Source organism: Thunnus thynnus, chromosome 23, assembly GCF_963924715.1.
Source record: "Thunnus thynnus chromosome 23, fThuThy2.1, whole genome shotgun sequence".
In the NCBI taxonomy this organism is placed as follows: domain Eukaryota; kingdom Metazoa; phylum Chordata; class Actinopteri; order Scombriformes; family Scombridae; genus Thunnus; species Thunnus thynnus.
Window position 1 is genome coordinate 8,490,732 of NC_089539.1, and position 21,284 is coordinate 8,512,015.

General features: G+C 40.0%; 1 protein-coding gene and 1 long non-coding RNA gene across 10 annotated transcripts in view; one reads left to right on the forward strand and one right to left on the reverse strand.

The window, feature by feature from the left end:
* Positions 1-21,284, forward strand: part of sox5 (SRY-box transcription factor 5) — a 271,640-nt gene that overhangs the window by 17,056 nt on the left and 233,300 nt on the right. Inside the window, exons 1-4 of one of the 3 annotated variants that reach the window (XR_010925839.1) lie at positions 9,882-10,323; positions 11,070-11,138; positions 11,267-11,392; positions 11,677-11,827. The exons of 1 other annotated variant lie outside the window; for it this stretch is intronic. The gene's annotated coding sequence lies outside the window, so the exon portion shown is untranslated. Of the gene's footprint in view, positions 1-9,881; positions 10,324-11,069; positions 11,139-11,266; positions 11,393-11,525; positions 11,828-21,284 lie in introns of those variants that run through there. One more of the 3 variants, XM_067582515.1, reaches the window with a different exon arrangement.
* The window catches only part of LOC137176310 (uncharacterized), a 275,304-nt gene continuing 271,430 nt past the window's right edge, over positions 17,411-21,284 (reverse strand). For 5 of the 7 annotated variants that reach the window (XR_010925846.1, XR_010925847.1, XR_010925843.1 and 2 more), the window contains one exon: positions 20,524-21,255. This is a non-coding gene — a long non-coding RNA (uncharacterized lncRNA). Of the gene's footprint in view, positions 19,753-20,523; positions 21,256-21,284 lie in introns of those variants that run through there. The other 2 variants (XR_010925841.1, XR_010925842.1) reach the window with 2 other exon arrangements.

Consider the following 21,284-nt stretch of genomic DNA (forward strand, 5'->3'; position numbering starts at 1 on the left):
AATTGGATATAATCTCTTTGCTGGGCTAGTTAACCCCAGTTCAGCCTAGTGTAGTTGAGACTCCTCCACCCCCAGTCTAATCCAGCTCGGCTCAGTTGACTTCAGTCAGTTTTAGCATGACAGTGTGAACTCAGCCAGAGGAGCTGGAGGCCGTGATGTGATGACTCAGAGATTGAAGGAGACAATCTGTTCCCTGTTCAGCCCCAGGTGTGTGTGTGTGTGTGTATGTGTGTGTATATATGAGTGCACACGTGCAGTGTGTGTATACATGTTCCTGCAAATGCTCCTCAGGGGTTTGAGGTAAAAAAAAAAAAAAAAGAAGAGAAACTTAAAAAAGTGATAAAATATTTATGTTTTTAATATTATTGATGTAACAGGACAGAAGTTTGTGTGCCGAATTTCCTTATTAGCATTTATAATATCTTCAAATATTTTGATGTGGTAAAAATGAAATGCTAATGCTCAGATGTTGCCCAGGTTGAGTCCAACAATCAATTTTCTCCAAAACATACTTTAGTTAGAGGTTGTTTTGTACAGCACTACAATGGCTTGAGGGGCAAAGGAAACTTTCTGCATCATATTTCTGAAAGAAACTGCAGCCTCTTCTGGTTTGGAGATTTTTTTGTTTCTTTAAATAAGTGAGCAGCCCTAGGTCCAGCTGTGCATCTTGGAGGTCTCACTGACTGGAGTTAATGTAGGTGTTGCAGAAATGTTAAGAGCAAAAGTCTTGAATACATGTGTGTAAGACAGGAAAATACATTTGGGTAATCGGTCGTAAGAGAGTTGCAGCAGTGCCATAAGGTAAAGTCATATTCTACAAGGTGATTAGATCTGAACAATGACACATTAGAATTGACTGATTTCAGCATGCATGTGCATGATTACATGTAGCTCCGTGAGAGCTTTCACTGTTGTCTTCAATTTATGTTTCCTTCTCTCTACACCTCTACTGTGTAAAAAAAAAGGAAAAATATTAAAAAGCTAGTTAACTGCCCTCTGCTTCTGAAGAAAAAAAAAAACTTGAAGACAGTTGACATGACGTCTCCTGTAGAAAGAGAGAATAATGGCACAGTAAGGGGCCGTTTAACTCACCATATGTTCAACATAACAGCAGTGTTTTTTGAATTTTTATGCTTGTGTGAATAAGTGTGTGTGTGTTCTTTTGTTTGTCATCTTTTTATCTTCTTGTGTACTTCACTGGCTTTTTACTGTATGTTCAGATTGTTAATGGGTATCACTAATAGTGGATTGCAGTCAGTGTTGGGTAACATGACTTTAAAAAATAATGCATTACATTACATCATAACTGCCATTAAAAAGTAACCTGTTACATAACAATGTTACCTACTGAGAAAAGTAACCCGTTAGAGTACTTATGTATTACCAAAAATGACAACCCCTTTGTGATTCCTTGCTCATGTTGGTTATATATATATATTGTGGCAAGCAGTGCAGAATGAGACACAGTTCTCAGCAATGTCAATCTTTTGTTGACATACAGCACAGGAGAAAGAATCTCAAAAACACAGCTGCAGCATCCAGCTGTGGTCAAGAAATGTAAGTCACCTCACTCATGGTTAAAACTATAAACCAGCACAAAAATGACAATTACCATCATAAACCGCCATGTTCTGAACAGACACATTACAAACACTAACAAAAAGTAACATTTGCATTTTGGAACATAAAACAGCAAACTTCACAAACTAGGCCTACCCAGTCCAGCACTGGGCATGATGGGAAATGAGCGCTGTCGCTACATTACAAATAGATGCATAAAAAGAAAAGAGACAGTGCGAATGCATCGGGGATTTTCTTTTTTTGTGGCAACAAGAGAAACAGGGAGATACGGTAATTAGTGACAGCCCTCATTTCTCATCATGCCTGGTGCTGGACTGAGTAGTTTGTTAAGTTTTCTTATGTTCCAAAATGCAAATGTTACTTTTTGTTAGTGTTTGTAATGTGTCTGTTCAGAACATGGTGGTTTATGTTGGTAATTTCGTGCTGGTTTATAGTTTTAACCGTGAGAAAGGTGGCTCTTACATTTCTTGACCACAGCTGGATTTTTGTTCTGTGCTTTTGAGTTTCTGTCCCCTGTGTTGTATATCAATTAAGGGTGTACATTGCTGAGAACTGCTTCCTGCCTCTCATTCTGTGCTGCACGCCACAATAACATAAGTAACGGATGTTTATTTGAAAAAGTTACTGGGTAACTGATTACTTGAATTGCAAAACTAATGCATTACATTACTCATTACAACAAAAAAGTAATCTGGGTAATGTGTGTGTGTGTGCCCCAATACTGGTTGCAGTATTACATTGTGTGTGTGCTTCCGTATTTACATGTCTGTGTGAAAGCTGTGTATGTGCCAGGCTGAGCACAGCTTCCCTCTGATCCAACACCACCACCACCTTACACACACAAACACACACAAACACACACATACACTTCCTCCCTCCTCCATGCGTTCTTCCACTTTCAACATCCTCCCTTTCTTATGGAAAAGAGCCAATTAGACTTGTGTCTGTTTGTTTTAAACAAAATGGCTTTTAATTAGCGCGATCAAAAAGGCTTCTTTCTGCAGGCCCCAGGATCCACTTTGTAGTTCCCCCTCCAGATTGCACATGGGTTTGATGCCACCTGATAGGACGCCAAGACAATCAGAACACTTTTATAATGAATACACACATACACACAGACGCACTTTATCACTTTGTCTCCATCTATCGCTTGTTCTCTCTTAAAGTCTTTTGGTCTTTTGTTGTATTGTTATCACGACCCTTCCTTTCTGTTGCCCACATCCTCTTAATTCTTCCTGTGTCGCTCCTTTCTTCTCTTTTGTCCTTTCTGTCTCTGATCTGTGTTGTTTTAATGATGCGGACCAGTATGGCTCCCTGCTGGACATGAACTAGTGTCCTCCATCTTCCTCTTTGACTACATTCACTTCTGAAATTGCTCGGTTTTTAAAATGAAATTTCATATCTATATTAAGATGCAACCTTTATTTTATGTAAGTATGACCTGGCAAAAAAAACATGTATGTCAAATAATTGGCACCATCAGGTTTAGATCTGTGGTTTTGAGTTAAATGTCTTGACAACGGTGGATGGTTTTCCATGAAATTTGGTACACACAGTCATGTAACCCTCAGGATGAGTTGTGATAACTTTGATGATCTTCTAGCACCATCATTGGGTCAAATTTTTATCTTGTCTAACACTTTGGTTTATGACCAAATACCATCAAAACTTATGACATTCCCATCAATCTCAGCTGTACTTTATGTCTTTGGCGTGTTAGCTTGCTAAAATGCCAAAGACATAAAGTCACTAAGATGGTGACCATAGTAACCATTGTACCTGCTTGACATCAGCATGTTAGCATCACCATTGTGAGGTTGTTAATATTAGTATTTAGCTCAAAGCACTGTTGTGCCTAGCGTTACAAAGCTGCTAGCATGACTGTAGACTCAGCATTTTAGCCCTGTCACCCTACAGCTCCAGCAGAAGGGGATTTTATCTACATGTGTGTCTGTCTGTATGTCTGCATGTGTGTGTTTGCATGTGTTTCTAGGTTTTGCACCTGGGGCCTGTACTACGAAGCAAGTTCAATTTAGTCTGGCTCTCTTTAAGTGAGCTGGCTTCACTGACTGGTATGATGAAGCTGACTATCAACTGGCTCAGTCAACTCTGGGTTTTCCTACCAAGCTACGAGCGCTTCATGTGAAAGAGGAAGGGTTGTTGATTACGAACAACATCATCACAACCATGAATGAAGTACTTCATATGATATGAGATGAAACAGTGATACCAAGTACCTGTGGAAAATTTCTGTTTTAGGAACAGCAAGAAGTCATTTCAATGAAGTGAAAGGTAAACACCAGCCTGTAATCATACCACAGAGTAAGATGCTGAAACACTAGAAATCATTTCCACATATTAAAAGTAGGCTAAGGCTTAAAATACATGTAAGTATTATTATACATGACTTAAGTACAGAGTGAGTATTTTTTGCTATTTAGTTGGATGATGAAGAAACCATTCTGAATATATCATGCACATAAAAAGAACTTAAAACTAATGCCAGACTGTTTCTGCTGCCGAAGCAAAGAATGGAAAAGTAGTTAATGACTGATGAGGTCTATCTGACCCAAATGTTGCATTTATAATCATGACAGCCAATTAACAGCGCATGGATTATTTTTCTAATAAAAGACAATCTTTTGTTTTTATTTCCAGTTATCATCACACAGTTGTCTCATGTTATTCTGAGCTGCAGTGATGGAATCAGAGTGTAAAATCATCCGTACCATCAGCTATCACTCCAGGGATAAAATTAACTTTGCACAATAGAAATGTAGCTTAAATCATCATTATGTGTTTAGTAAAAGATCTCTCCATTTGTTAGAAGCTCTGTTTTAAAACCAGAGTTGAAATAGAAAGTATGGAACAATAAAATGTTTCCACTGAGCTATAAAATATTGTAAAATCAGGACTTTTGTCCATATCGGGATCCTGTAGGAATGATGACTCTTTTTTTCCAGTGATCTGATTGGTCAGTGGTCGAGTTGTTGACAGGTTGTGATCTGATTCTCTGAAATTAACCTGCTCTGGAGCAGGTTAGCTGTTCAGCATAAGTTTCCATGGTGATTTATCCCAGTTAAAAGTGGGCCAGCTTTGTGATACTCCAAAACCTGAGTTAAGCCTAAAGATAGCTGGCTAGCCTACAAATCATAGTACAGGCCCCTGGAGTTGTACATGCTTTGTTTATTTTGACAGATGCTCTCCTACTCCTGGCTGTGTCGTGCATATACTGTATATGTACTGTATGTGTGATGTGTGTCAGCTGATGTCCACTGTATTGTTGGTTTGTTGCTGACAGTGGCTGCAGGGAGTAAACATGTGGCCCAATCAGCTTGCTGCTGCTCAGCTCACCATGGCTCATAATTGACATGTGTGTGTCTCTGCGTGCTGTATGTGTGTCTCAGCTGAAATAGGTTCAACTGACAGCTGTCAGGTTGCTTGACTCAATCATGGGGTACATCCCAATTCCCTTAAATTGCATCCATGTTTCCCTCACTTGCGTCCTTTCCTTGCGTCTTAGTCTCCCACTTAGGATGTATGTAGGGACACAAGGAAACCATCCGAGGAGAGAGGAAACAAGGAAATATGTTTTTAGACAAATGAGGCGTTCTTTCCTCTGAAGTGTCACGTGAAGCAACGTCCATTTCTGATGACTGCGGCAGCTGATCACAGCTGGATCAGCTGTCAGTCGGCTTTAACAGCTCTAGAGACTTCTGATGGAGTTTGTGTCTGCACACATGTGCACTGTGCTAACACTAATAAAGGTGCATAGTTATCACTGCCAGAGCATCTGTTTTCTCTCTGCAGCCTGTTACCTGTTCAACAAACACCTGCACATGAATAAAAAAATGGCATTCTGTATTTAAACTGCGCACTGTGTCCTGATCAGAGGCACAGGAACCATCCCTACTGGCATAATGCATTTATATTATTTATTAATTATTTGGGTATGTATTTATTGATATTCTGATTGTGAATTCATTATTTAATAACCCAGAATATGATTAGGGTGTCTTTTGAACACTGGAAATGATCTATTAGGCTAAATGTTTCAGGGAAAATAGAAATTATGGAACTCATATCAAACTCAACGCTCAGGAATTTTCAGCCTCACATGTCATTGAATGGAAATGACGATAAATGATGTAACATATAAATGTGCTTATAGTGTTTCTTGCTGACAGACAGACTCTCCCTGACTTTAATTTGATCCATAATACAGGTTAACAGGGGAAATAACAGAGCATGAAAAGAAAAATCTTTCTAATAAATGAAGAAAGTTGTTTATGGTTCTTTTGTTGATCAGACGGTCATCATATTAACACAGATTTTTAATTAGATGGTGAATCAGAAAACAAATAAAATATAAAACTTGGGAGTGATGCACTTGAGTTTAATCTGTAATCTGTCTCCACTCAGTGATATGACGTATCAGATCAGTCTGATCGATTTACTGTGTTCACTGTGACACTGACTGTGCTTCAGGTTATTATCACAACTGCTAATTGGACTGATATGGCAAATAGGATTGCAGACTTGGCAAAGACATTTAATTTTGTGCTGCTGGCTTTAAATATTAAAATTAAATAATAAAAACAGATCTTGACTTGATTTGACAAAGGATGTGAATGATTTCCTGTAGAAATGCTTGATTTGATAATCATCATTATTATCATCATAACAACAATTGGCTGAACTCCTGAAGACAGGGTGACCAGATGGGAATGGGTGAACTGCGGGACAGGGGAGTTGGGGGTGGGCGTGGCCTCCAGTACATTACATTCAGGGGGCGAATTCACAAAAGAATTGTGCAGCTTTTGCGGCCGCTAAACCTACACAAATAAGACAAAAAGAAACTGTGTAATTCACAAAGCACCTGCGAAGGGTGAAATGCACCCCAAACTGTGCTGCAAAGCAAATAGCGTCTCAGTGCTCCTTTGCGATTTGCACGTATGTAAATCAGATAATATGCATACATTTGCTGCAAAATTGGCTCCTTTCTATGCAAATGAGCCTCATTGCAAAAACAGTCCAATTCACAAAAAACAAGTTCAGCGCTAATAGCCACACGCAGTTAGAGTGAAATTATTAGCTTCTTCAGAGAGTTGGTGGTAACTGAAGCCACTCAACCACACACTCATTCCTCACTATCTCTCTTTCAGCTACTTAAAAATAAGAATGTCCTGACAGCGCTGATGGAGCTCAGGATTCATCCATAAGGGCGGATTTATTACAAACAATTCCACCATATAAAGCTGGAATCTGTGTGTAACGGCTGACCTGAGTAGAACACAGAACATTTATTACTGTTTACTGTGTTAATGAAATTATCGCTGCTGTGCCGCATGCATAAATGCGTACATGTAGGTACAAGGGAAGGTGTGAAGTTGGGGAATAAAGGGGTGACAATCTGGGAGCTGACAAAGAATTTATACTGTAGGTAGTTTTTTATTGTTTTTTTCTTTGGAGGAAGAGTCACTCTTGCAGGTTTGTTGTCACACATGAGAAGCCTTTTGAACCAAGACTCAATAGCACAACATGCATCTGTGGGAACGCTGTATGCCACAGTGTCACATCCATAAAGCACAGAGGAGGCGGCATTAAACTGCCTTTTGTTTTAATTAGCAAATGTGTACTTTTATGTATATTTGATGTATATTTTATGTATACACATAAAAACTGATGCTTTTATTACTACAAAACTTCTATAATCAGTATATGTATGCTATAATTGTATAAAGATTCTACACATAGGGGCTTTAAATTAAAATTTAATTGAAATAAGTGCAGCTTTATGAATCGGCTGTATGCAGCTATAGACTCTACAAGCTTGAAAATAACATAAAACATGTTTGACTAAATTTCCATCTTTTCCATTAAGCGAGGCAACGTTAATTACCAAATTTTGCCCGGCAGTGTGATGTGACTTGTTTCAAACATTACAGTATGTATCCCTGTGTGCTTAAAAACCAAAGCAACAATGACAAGAGGGAGCTGTGACAGTGCAGAATGAGTAGGCATTCAAAGCTGAACAGTCACAATTTATGGATGATTCCCTAGACAAACGCCTTGGCAGTATCTTGGCTTTAATGGCTGCACAAGCCTGATTTATTGTATGAGTTAACCCTGACCCTACTCCAGCTCACGACATCACCTTCATCACTACACACTCACATACACATGCACAAGACTCCGTGCATGTGCCAGACCCTGATAAATGGACAGAAACAAAGCACGATAGGGACCAGTAACAAGATAATACGGATGATACGTAGGCTTATGTTTGAGATATATTAGTGTATCTGTGTGTATGTATGTGTGCGTGTGTGTGTGTGTAAGCTGCACAGTCTCTTTACAGTACCTACTACAGTTACGGCCTTATAGTTGATATGAGTAGCACTTAAAGTAGACCCCATTTGCTTGTAACCTTCCCTCTCTTTACTTTCCTACAGCTCTCTGTCACAGTGAGTACTCAGCTTTGTGCAAGTATATGCGTGTGTGCGTGCGTGTGTGTGTGTGTGTGTGTGTCAACGCACTTAGCATAGAGCCCCCTGGTTTCCCTTCATTTCCATATAATTAGATTGTGTGTGAAAGGCTACTTCCAGTGCATTGATTAAGTGTCAGAGGAGAGGAGACAAGCATCTCTGGGCAGAAGAGGGACAGGAGGGGGCACGGCACTACAAGAACCTGTCACACACTCACACACACACACACACACACACACACCAAGCCCTTCCTCTCCTGTCACTGTTATATACAGTGATGTCTCGGCTACTGAAAAAGACACTAACAGAAGGATATGAAAGTGTGTTTTTAATAATGACCCATATTGTGTACAGCATGACATTGCCCCTGTTTGCTCTCCTTCTCTTTTTGTTTTGTGTGACAGAATCGGAGCAGACAGTCTTAGCCTTGTGTTTTCTTGGACTAGCCCCCGTTGTCTCTGTCTTAATTTATGTTTTGCTGTGGCTGAGTCTGACTCGGGTGTTATACGACCGCCTGCTAGCCTGCCCTATATAAGGACAAAACAACTGGACTGGGCTGAACTGAGCTGAGCTGGGCTAATGGATTGCACTCTATCCACGACCGCATGTCTACAGTACCTCAAGCCGAACTGCATTCCAGAGGACTAGTGAGAAAATCCCTCCTACATCTCTTGCTTGTTCATAGTTTTTATTTCTTTTCCTTGCATTTCTTTTTCATGGTTGACAGCGCTGGTATTGTCACTCTGCATTGGCTGGACTCCTTAAAACTTTAGCAATTCAGGAATTAAAGGTTTTTGTTCTCCTTGTGAGTCACTCTGTGGTGAAATAACTTCAACAAAATGTCAAAGTGTACTGTGTAGTAATTTTAGTAAGATTTAGGTTGTCATTTTTCCAGAGAGATGAATTTGTGCAAAGACAGGGGGGTTGAGGACTCAGTATTCAACACCTTTTTGAATGAAACATAAAGAACTACAGTCATTTTTATATAACAGAGTTCTGTTGATGTCAAATTGCAAGGGCTTCCTTGCACATGTTCAGCTGTTTCATACAACCACAGTCTTCTACTTCTGGACAGCGAACAGATCTACTGGACCACACATGGTTAAGGTCTTGCCAGAAAGACTCTCTGTGGTAGGCCTGGTTGTTAAGTTAATAGAGGGACTGTTTATTTTATTCTTATTTCACAGCCCAAACTTGAGAACCTGTGGTGTTTTTGTATAAATGTTGGGCGGCTGCTGCCAACCACTAGAGTAGTAGTAGAGTAGTTACTATGCAGCTGGTAGGTTAGGCAGCATTATCATTCATCATCATCATTCATTAGGAATTGTGTTGGTGTAGTGGAGGGTGGACCCAGCTAATGTTCCTTTTTTTTAATATGACGAGACTTTTTAGGAAAAAAATGGAGGCAAGCATCATATCAAAATGAAATGCGTAGTAGATAAGGGAAAATATCAAACATAACTGAAAACCACAGTTTCCTTCACAATGCCTCAATCTCCAGTAGTGACATTGAGTCTATGTATTCGAGTGTAAAGTTTGGCTTTGGGTGGCACAAGAGGAAACCTCACAGTAGAGGGCTCATCCTCTGAAGAGAATGAATGTGTTTAGCTAATTTCATGGCAATTTACACAATACCTTGTGATATTCCTTGTGTATAACTGGATATTTTGGTCTGATGGTTTCACTTGTCAGGAACAAGTCAGGATGGGTCACCAAAATTCATTAGGATTCAGGACCATGAATATCACGGATATATAGATTAAATTGAAGGTCCAAAAACACATAACTACCAAGTTTAACACTTTTATTGGAATATTTTTGATTTTGGTTTATATTTGCAGTTGTTTGACACTTGCTGATCTTTGACTTGAGGCCTTATTTTCCCACCTCTTGTGCTGCTGCCACCTTGCTTGAGGAGATGTAGGGGCGTAAGGAAAGGCAAACCAGGCAAATGTTTGGGGCCCCCCAAAAAGGGGCCCCCGATGGCCACTCATACTGGCATATTTTGCAATGACAACTATAAACTTCCTTAAACCTTCAATAAAGGCACTATACAGTGCTGCTGCCCCAAAAAACCCAGAGGTCCTTCTTGCTACCATATGACAGCTGGATACCATTAGTTAGGACAGTCAACGAGCTATCTGTTACTGTCATACATGCAACGTTAGGTGTAAACGTCAACGAAACAAGCGTACCTTTCTGGTCACCAGAAACGACAGAAAAAACGAGGAGGAAAAACGACACCAGGACAGTGGTAATTGGATATAGTTATGATAAATACACCAAGATTTGACTTTACACTGTGCAGGCAATGGTAACGTTAGCTAGTTAGGTAATGTGTCAGTTAATCTCATTAAGCATTACTGTTCTAATGAGTCACAGCTTGTGGCAACATCTCTTAAAACATTTACTTTCTAATCAGTTGACAAGTGTTATTTGCAAAATGACACACAGATATAGACTATGAAAAAGCAAGTCACAAGTTAATTAAGGTTTTAACAATATCTGAGTGATACACAACCTACTAGCAAACTTTTACATATGGTATTGACAGCTGGCTAGCTATCACTAGCTAACTATCCAGCAAGCTAACAAGTTTAGCTAGCTAACAAATTTAGCCATTTTTAAAGTTAAGTGATTCATTTGTTTTGTATTTAGTTGACATCTGGGCACAAAATACAAATAGTTAATATGCATTTGTTATAAACCCTTTAAAGAAAGATGCATGATGAGATAATGTAGACAATTGTGCTTGCATACAAGACAGCTTGATGTTTAAGTTATCTAGCTAATGTGTAGTAGATATGTTAGCTTAGCTTCACATTGCAAGCCAGTTAGTGAGTAAACTTAGGAAGCATAGTCTCATTTTAGAACTGACTGTTTTACCATCTAATTATCTTGTTGTGGAGCCCAATATAGGCCAATTGCACTAGTATTTTTTCAATCTTTGCACAAAATCCCTTTCTTGCCATGTCATTTGTTTTCCATTTTTGGCCTTAGGAGCATTGTTGAAATTCTTCCAGCCACTGGAACCATCTCCATCTACCACTTCTGACACTGACACTGACTGTAAGTTCAATGTATCCTAGGCTTACTGCCCCTCTCCCTCCGCTCACCTTTTTTTTTCCATCTGATATCTCTCTATCTTTCTCTCCTTCACTCTCTATGTGCATTCATATGCATTCTTTTTCCTGCAGCAGTTCCATCAACTTCCACACAATCACAAAATGCTGTCCTTGATGAGAGAGAGCATACAGCACAAGATGAACAAGATGAGAATGACACCCTGCTGCCTCCCCATCATATTATCACTCCTACAGAAGGTAACCCTACTCCAAGCCCTCTCATAATATTAGATAGCCTTGCCCAGTGTCCAATTGAGACAAGTGAATACTCTCCTCCAAAGAATTGGAATAGATACACCAAAAATGGCACTACTCAAATTCAAATGGAGCTTTATCGGGATGTCAAATGAACATTTTACATTTGCCGAAGTGTTAACAATAGAATATAACCCGCCACAATTATGTACAAATACACTCACATGGTCTAACAAAGCAGATAAACAAGTTCATGCATTCAAACATACTTTTGTGTGTGTGTCTAGGTGTGTGTATTCAACTTTGTCACTGACAGGGGATGTTTGTAAGGTGGAAGAGGATCATCTGTTTCCCGATGATAATGAGGACACCCTGCCCCCCAGCGCCAGCATTAGAGCATGGACAATATCTGATGACCCTGCAGAATGGTCTAGTAAGGTACCAGATGCAGAGCGCTGTTGTGGGGCCTCTCAGAGTCTAGGATCGCCACTGGGGAGGTGCACCAGGTTTGGTGGAGAGCGAACAGGATTGGACTTGACAAGTCAAGTGGGGCTGCTTAAAGCCCCAGCTGAGTTAGGATAACAATCCCTCCCCTTCCACACACACACACACACAACTGTACTGTAGCTGCTCTCTGTGCTAAGTGCTAATTAGCAGAACAAAGCATCTGTTGTTCTTTTAAACACATGACAGTTAAATATTTCATCTATCCGCCTGTCTCCACCGATCCTCAGCTCCGCTGGAGGAGCAAGAGGAGGCAAGCTGACAGCACACACACACTACACTACACTACACACACACACACTGTTGTAAATGTACACAAGCATGCACACAAATGAATATACAAGCCAACATACACAGAAACAGACATGCTGAGACACACACACCGCCTGCGCTCTCATGTGAGTTGACAGCAGCATCAGCGTAATGTGCCATATTAAAGTGAACAGGACCTTTACTATAAACACCATTCCCCCTTAGAGAGAGAGCTAGAGGCAGAGAGCTGGAGGTTTGGTCTGAGAGAGACAGGGCCAATGGCTAAGTGCTTATTACCCTGCCTCCCCTGACACACACAAATATACACTTTGTTCTTCCACTGTCTGAGGTAGGGAAGAGGGGGCAATATCGAGAAAGAGAGATAGATCACAACCTGGAGAGAAAAGAAAGGTTAAATGAGTCAAATGATTTGAGATAGGAAAAAGACACATCTGATGCTCTGTCTGTCTCTTTCCCACCCTCGTCTTTTTCCTCTCCATCTTTCCTCCTCTTCCTCCCTCCATCTCTGTCTCTCATGGCTTGAAGGAGGAGTGTGGGGGCAGAGCGCTCTCGTCTTGTTAAACGGCTGGCAGATGACAGAAAAATTAGAGGCATTTCGCTCGACAGGTTGTTGTGTGTGCGCGTTTTTTTCCCCCCTTTTTTCTGCTTCAAATGTTTTTTGTCAGTTTGTTTTCAGTCAAGCTGTCTCGGCAGCACAATAAGTGCAACCAGTGCACGCACGCATACACACACACACACAGATTCATAGACATGCAAAAACACTTGCAGGTTTTTTTGTGTTCTCATAAGAGACAGATCTGATTTTGTGTCCTGAGATTGGTGGCAATTGGAGGAGGGAGAAGAGCCATTCGCTCACAAAGACGTCTTCCTCTCCGCTAATTATCGAGACAAGCTTTGATTGCCTGTTTGGAAACAGTTTTTCAAACAGCTGTAATGACGATGATTAGGCGGCGATGCAAATTCTGTGCAGGCGGGGGGAGGAGCGCGCAGTTGGACCGTCCAAACATCTCGCCACCTCGTGTTTACGTGAAGGTGTGTGTTTTTCGCAGTCGTGTTCGCATGTCATTTTGTCACTTCCTTGTGCCTTTCTCCGCGTCTGTTTGTGAGATGTCGCTATTTTAGCTGACAAAGGTGCCTTGAGGTGCTAACCACCACCTTTTGAAACAGTGAATGCGGTAAAATTGTTATTTTTGTGCTTTTTAAGGTAAACACTTCCATTCTGTTATAACTGGTGACATGGAACTAATGGATACATTTTCCTGTTACTGTAGGAAACAAACAAACAAGCATTAGTCAAACACATGCTGACGCTCATTGAAATAATACAATACAAACAATATAAGAATATAAGTGTGTTAAGTATATAAAGCAGTTTTTTTCAATCATGTCATTTTAAAAGACTAAGATAACACAATCTAATGGAAATGCTATAACACTGGCACCTACTGTACATGTTTTCTACATACAGCCCCAGTGTATGTGTGCACATCGATCATGGCGAGCCTACGCAGGAAAAACATGTGTTCTTTAGCACGGCAGCATGTCAGGAAAAATTATACAGGTTGGTCTGAAATTTGGTGGAAAAACTGAACTTGAACAAAAACTTAGTTTGGCTCGTCAGACATTAGGCCTCCCACTATGTTGCATTCATGTGATGGTGGTAACGTGACTACCAGGATGGATTTTGTGGAGGCTGTTGATTTGCATTTTTTAATTTTGGTGGACGTTTGCAGACGAAAGAATGAGCCACAGACAGCAAAATGAGCTTTTCTCACAGATGGTGGAGTGACCGAAGGGTGAAGATGAAGTTGGTGTGAGGTGGACATAAGCAGCAACATCATCTGTGCAACTGGATGCACCAGAGTTTGTTATTGTGAGGAACATGTGTACCGTAATGATTTATTAATGGTGAAAATACCACGCGTAGCCTCACTGTTATGCATCTTTTCTATTGTGGTCCTTCTCCATTAGAGTTGTTTAAAGTATTAAATCACACTGTTGTTCATCCTGCTTGCCAAAGGAATGAAAGTTTATTGCTGCAGTTTTTATGGATAGCATTCACCTGGAGGAACCCAAGCTGTCTGACCCTCATTAGAGTGGGGAAGCATTTGAAATGAGAACCAAACAACCACACAGTGTGGCGGCCAGCTTCTCATTAGAGAGGGAGAGAGAGAGAGAGAGAAAACAAAGAGAGAAAAAGAGAGCTAGAGTGTAAAAAAGATTTAGAGATTCTTGATTTGATTACTGCTGCCTAGACAGACAATACAGTTCAAGTGATGAGGAGTCTCATTTGTTTCTGTGTGTAATGAATTAGTGTATATGTGTGTGTGTATTTGTCTGTGTTTTAGTCTCAGGGATGAGCTGATGAGGACAGAGGCCATTCATGTTAAGTGGGCTTCAGAGAATTTGTGTGTGTGTGTGTGTGTGTGTGAAAGAGAAAAGGAGAAACAGAATTAACATTACAGAGTTCACAGTATGAGTGTGTGTTGCAACTACATGAGTCAGCGTGTGTGTGTGTGTTTATCTTAAAACTTGTGGTTTAAGGCTTTGGCAGAACTTTGCAGATAGATTGATCTATGAAGACTCAAGAGCACACACACAACCTGCGGATGTGACTCTATGTCTGTGGATAATATTCTTTTACGTTTTACATATTTTAATCTACCAAGATTAGTATTTTTTTGAATTAGAGCACTGTGGTTTCCTGGATTTTTTTTTATAACAAGAAATAATGTCACTGAACTGGAGCTGTGTAACTTGCAAAGTAATTCTCATTGACCCTTTGTCCCATTAACTAATTAAAACAGTAACTGTTTTATTTTGGCTCAGGATCTATCATCACATTATCCATCAATTGCAGGCTGGGGGGTTTGATACCTGGTCCTCCCGTCCTTGTGTGTCCTGTCCTTGAGCAAGAACCCCAAATTCCCCCAAAGGTTAGGCCAGTGCCGTGCATGATAGTCACTGCAGTGGTCACAGTGCATGCCAAACAGCCAAACTGTCACTTTGTATATTAAAAAAACAACAACAAAAACAGAGAATTGAGTGTTTTGAGCAATGAAACAAAAATGTGAAAATGTGTTCACTTTGCTGTGAGACTGATTTTATGATGGTAAATTATAACTTGAAAAAGACACATCGAGACAACTGGTTGACTAGCCCTGCAAAGAAACATATACCATTATTTTGGAAGACATTACTTTTATCTTATGATGAATTTAGCATAACTAATGAGGAGAGATGATCTTCTGTATGCTCTGTTCCATCAAGCTCATCTGTAATGCTGAATGTCTCTGTGATGTTGATGTTGCAGCCAGAAGCAAACTTTCAAACTTCTTCAGACATCTCTGTTGCTCAGCATTGCTGTGCTGTGCTTCCCATAGATCACCTGTCAATCAAACAGTGTGGACAGGACTGGAATGTTTCCTTCTGAGGGTTTTCTGATGTAGTTTCTGTAACTGGTGCTCTTTTTCACTCTCTGTACAGCAATGGCATCTATTCTTGTCCTTTCTAACTACTCAGCTCTTGTTCCTGAATGAAAAAGGAATCTCTGTAGCTTCTACCAGGAATCACATCACTTCCTGCGCAACAGAGGACTTTCCCATCTGACACTGCGTATTTAGAACAGCAAATGTAAACTCTTTCATGAATATGTCATTCAATGCTACAATATGCAACAGTAGAAAAACTGACATTTATGTTATCACTGTAAGAAGAGGCTAGAGGCCACAGCTGCTGCAAACACACTCCAAGCAGGTATGAACACACACACACACACACACACACACACACACACACACATATGTAACTCACACATATGTTACTCACACGGAATAAAAATCTTACACACAGAAAAAGAGGTATAAACTCGCAGGTGAATCATGCATACACACACACTCACACACACGTGGCAGTCTTTTGAACACCAACATGTGTTACACCTGGGATTAGCTAGATGTTTGTGAGATCAAATGTTGTCCACCATCCCCCATCCTACTTCCTATTATCTCTAATGTGGAGAATAATCCTCTTGTGGAATTAATCTCCTTTAAATAGAGTTTGTTACCATGCTGAGATAGAATTAAAGCTCTTTTTCCACTTCTGGATGCAATGATGTGTGAGTGTGTTTGTACTGTTCTACTTGCATGTGTTTGTATGAGAGAGAAAGTCAAAGAAATATACAAACAGTTAACGTGGAGAGAAATTTGTCCATCAAGATTACAAAATTGGTGTGTTTTCCTTAGGAGTGACTGTTCTGTTAAACTGTACACATCTGTTTATGTTTGAACCAATTTGATGCATTTTAATCCTACGTTGGTCTGTCAGTTTATCTGAGTTTGTCCCAAAGCTTTGATTCTCAGCCCGAGCGTGATTGGACACAACAGGTTCAGCTGGTTCATTCTTTTATTTCTCTTAATTGCCTTTGGCTTCAGTTGGGTTATGTTTGTTTGACTTATTTCACTTCGTTCATTGTTTTTTCTACATCAGAGCACATGAAACGTTGCATTTTGTAGCCTTTTTCCTCTAATATAAAGATTTATAGCTCAGAGAAGCAAAATTTGAATATAACTCCTTGTCCTGCATAGTGAAAGTAGCATGACAGCAGCAAGTCGATCCATTTAATGAAGTTCATATCAATCAATCATGGGCATAAATGGAGAAAAACAGACTTAAAGCCTCTGACACTCTGAAACACTTTGTAACACATTTGACACTACTGATTTAGAAAGGTGTGTTTATTAAAATTGAAGTCCATCTATTAAGCTCGACAAATGTCAGATCAGTGACCAAAACACAAGGCTGAAAAATGTCAGATGTAGATGGGGTGTGAGTTTTTAAATTAAGAAATGTGTTGATTTGTTGATATACAGCTTCTGCCTTTAATCATTGAGCAGAAATCAAGAATCAAAATGACAGATCATTTGATGGATTGCCATGAAATGTGTTACAGATATCTGTGGTGTCCAGAGGATGAATCCTATTTACTTTAGTGATTCCCTGCCTTTCTGCCCAGTTTTACCAACAGGTCAATGTTTTCATTTATCCAGTAAAATGTCTAGCTGATGGATTGGCACAAAATACTGTACAAACATTCATGGTTCCCAGATGATGTATCCTAATGACTTTTGTGATCCCCTGACTTTTCCTCTAAGGCCACAATGAGGTTGGCATTTGTATAATCTCTATAAACAGATATCTGAATATGAATGCTAAATCAATGCTAAGATGGTAAACATGATAAACATTATACCTGCTAAACATGAGTATGTTAGCATTGTCATTGTGAACTTGCTGATGTTAGCATTTAGCTCAAAATGCCACTGTGCCTAAGTACAGTATGGCTGTAAACTCTTAGCTGCTGCCAACTTTCAACTTGAGCTTGGAGTGAAATTTGTTCCCATGGGTTTGGGGGGGTATTTGGTGAAACTACCCGCTGAATATTGAGCCATCGTTGACTTGTGTTAATATAACTGCAACACAGACGCAGAGAGCCACACAATGCGAAAAATGCTAACACCGCAGTCTCTCCAGCCTCGCTCCACTCCCCATAGCAATGACTTGTTGTTGCACGCTTTCAGTTAAAGCAGATGATGATCGGTGTGTTCACGGACAATCTGTGAAAAGTGCTGCCTTATCCTTGTTACATGCCTCAGCCCATCATGAACTTGAAGAAAAAACAAAAAACAACTGCTGTTCCTTCACTTAAAAATAACAAATTTGAAATCGGAGGAAACAAAGATGAAACTCACGTGAGATCGTGAAATCTGTGGCAATTGTGTGACTCTGTCGTTCAGTACGTGAGAGTTGGCAGTCCTGTAGTTAGTCGCGTTGTTGACATGATGGCATGTTAAAAAGAACATGGAAGTTTTGTTTGAGCCTCATCATCAGGTACAAGAATGCAGTAATAATTTCTCCTCATTTCCCCTCGAATTAAATGCTTCTATTACAGTTTGGCATAGTTTTTTTTCAATTTTGGCTAATTTGGTTGGCTGACAGTCAGGTGGGGTTGTGGTCTGATTGTCCACATAGTTTAGCTGTTCAACCATCTGAGCTGTCTTAGTATGAGCCAGCAGAACCATGAGACTGTCCTTATCTGTCTTCAGAGGGCAGACCAGGATGCTGCCCCACACAACAACTCGCAAATGATATTTCTCTCCCTAATGTCGTCGGTTCACTTGGAACATTTAATCACATTAAAACATTAAGCAGCACATCTGGTACATACGTCCGCTCAGACGTCTTCAGACATCAGATTTTGTTTTAGAGACACAGTGACAACTTGCCAAATATGTGTCTTTGTCGCTGTCTGTCTCTCAGACGGAGGTGAGAGAGACGGAGAGAAAGGAAAAGAGAGACAGACAGGAAAAAAGGAGAGCTGTAATTTAGCTGGCTGACAGAGGAAGTGAAATCTCTTGGGGGTGTGTGAGTGTGACAGTCTAAATGAATAGAGACATCAGTAAGTGCGTGTGTTTGTGTGGACATGAGGAGGGATCTGTGCTTGGTGTGTTTTACTCACCCTGTCAAATCCAAGACAGCCCTAAGTGTTTTTATCAACCTTCCTCCTCCTCTCTGTCACAGCTCTGTGTGGAAAAGTGTGTGTGTTCATGTGTGTGCTGTGACTGCCAAAAGGGAAATGTGCAACAGGTAGGTGGTAGGAGCGGAGTGTGCACAATAAAGTGTGTCCTTTCCTTTCTTTTTTGTCTTGTTCACGTTTACTTCCCCATCTCGCTTCTGTTTACTAGGGTTGCCAGGTTTCAGGAGAGAAAACACGCAACCTAAAGTATCCTGAGCGCCAGATCTGGTTTACCGCATAAAGCTGTGACCCTTTTTCTACTCTAAAGTGGTCTTGATTATTCTCTTGTAAGTAGTCAAACAAATAAAATGATAGAAATTATGATTGGTTTTCATCAGATATGGCTAAATGAATATCTCAAGATATCTTTCCCATTTTGATACTAGAATCAAGTCACACCTGGTCTATGTCTTGCTTGCTGAAACCTACAGGATGAGACCTGAGCAACTAGGTGCTAAGACAACAGAGAGAGAGACAGAGACAAAGATGAAGAGAACTGCTTTTACAAGCTTGTAAAAGTGGGAAGAGTTATAGTTACTGCTTAAGTGAGAAAAGGTCAGGAGGTCATCAAACTTTTTAGTTTGGGGGTCATTAAATTTAAAGCAAATTGAACGGAAATTTAGCCACCAGTTTTCAATATCCGGTGTACATTTTGAGCTAAGGTTGGCACTAACGGAAAGCTCAAGAAGTGTCCAGAATTGAAAGGGTTCATTCTCTGCAGAATATAATTGTCATGCCAAAATCCTTAATAGAGCCTGGTATTTCCTGAAAACTTTAAGCCTGATGGTGGTGCCATAGGAAGGGTCAGGAATTCACCAAAACATGAGGATTCATCGTCTTGAGGTCATAATTATTCAAATCTGGAAATAATCTTAATGAAAATACGGCCTTTAGTTTTCAAGTTACCTTGTTGTTTATTGACCTGGTGGTTGCTTGGTGTGGTAATGGTAACTTCTCTTCTTTTCTTCTCTTTTTCTTTCCTTTCCTGTCCTCCTACACTCCTACACTGTATCTAAAGCAGAAGTAGTTGTGCAAAATAATATGTAACTCTCAGTGATTGGGTCAAAAGGGCAAATCTGCAATGGATCCCAGCCCCCACAAATCTATGGTTCATGCTTAGTCTGGAGAGCTCTCAACTGAATCCTGCAGTAAATGTGTGTATATGTGTGTATATGTGTGTGTGTGTGTGTGTGTGTCTTTTTGACAGCTGTCAAAAGCAAACTCAAACACTAACAGTAAAGTCTGGCAAGTGCAGTGACTGTCTAGTTAATATCAAAGATAGATTGGAGCTGGAATTCTGGCTCTGGTGGCAAATTGATTTTTCCACATTTTAACTGTTAAAAGGACATGTCATAAGCTTCTATTTTGCCTTTTACCATTCAGATCTTTGAAATAATATTTGCTTGTGTTTGTGTGTGTGTGTGTGTGTGTGTGTGTGTGTGTGTGTGTGTGTGTGTGTGTGTAAATTGTATATTGTATTGAGAGAAGCTGTCACACTTTGTTTTGGTCACACTTTATTTTACAGTACATTAATAAGACGTAATAAGCTGTACTGCCATTTTCACATTGTGCATCTGAAACTGTGAAGTTCAACACAGATTTCTTAGGTAAGTAACATTATTATATTAAAATCGCTGATTAAGGTGGCTACTCCACAACTCAGGCGTGTAAAAAAGAAAAAGTTATTTGAACAAATTCTGTTCAGTAGTTCTTGTAATCTGAGGACTGAGTGTCACTGAGCAGTTCAAAGTTATTGGACTGACATCTGTTCATTAATTTTGGAAATAACGTTAGGGAAAATTTATTCGATGTGTACTTGATATTTTAGTTTGGCTCATGAGCCATCCGCTAACATGGAGGGGGCGGGACTTATGACCTGTACTGCAGCCAGCCACCAGGGGGAGATCAAGATGTTTTGGCTTCACTTTTGGGGATCTGTCATGATGTCCATATTTATATACAGTCAATGTTGGCTACAAACAGCTGTGGAGGCTCCTGTGTGTAGAGTGGTGATGTGTGAACTGTACAGCACCCTTTCTCTGTGCTGGCAGAGAGCTGGTCCAGAAAGTGACCAGAAAACCAAAACTAACCAACTGATTTCATTCAAATAACTTTTCAGCTATTCAAAAATCTTTCATTCATGCATCAGCAGTTACTTTTTTGCAGATGCATTGTCTTAGGTGGGCTGCTGTCCTATAAGAAAGAAGTGAATCACTTTAAGTTTTTTGTTTGTAGTCACACTTGATAAGATAACTTGATAATGAGTTATCTTTGAACTATGATGACACAACATTGTTTTTCATTGCATGCATTTATAAAAGTCTATTTTGCACGGGGCTCCCTATGCGCACAAAACTTCTCAACACTCACTTGCTTGCCAGATTGACTTTTGCAACTTTAGAGGCGGGGATGGAATAGACAGTCCACTCCTTCGATTGGTCACTCAGAATGCTGACCATGACCTTTGATTGGCTGTTTGGTTTGATGAGTGACACAGTCGAAGACAAGCAGTTGCCTGAGAGAACAAAGGGAAATGATGATATT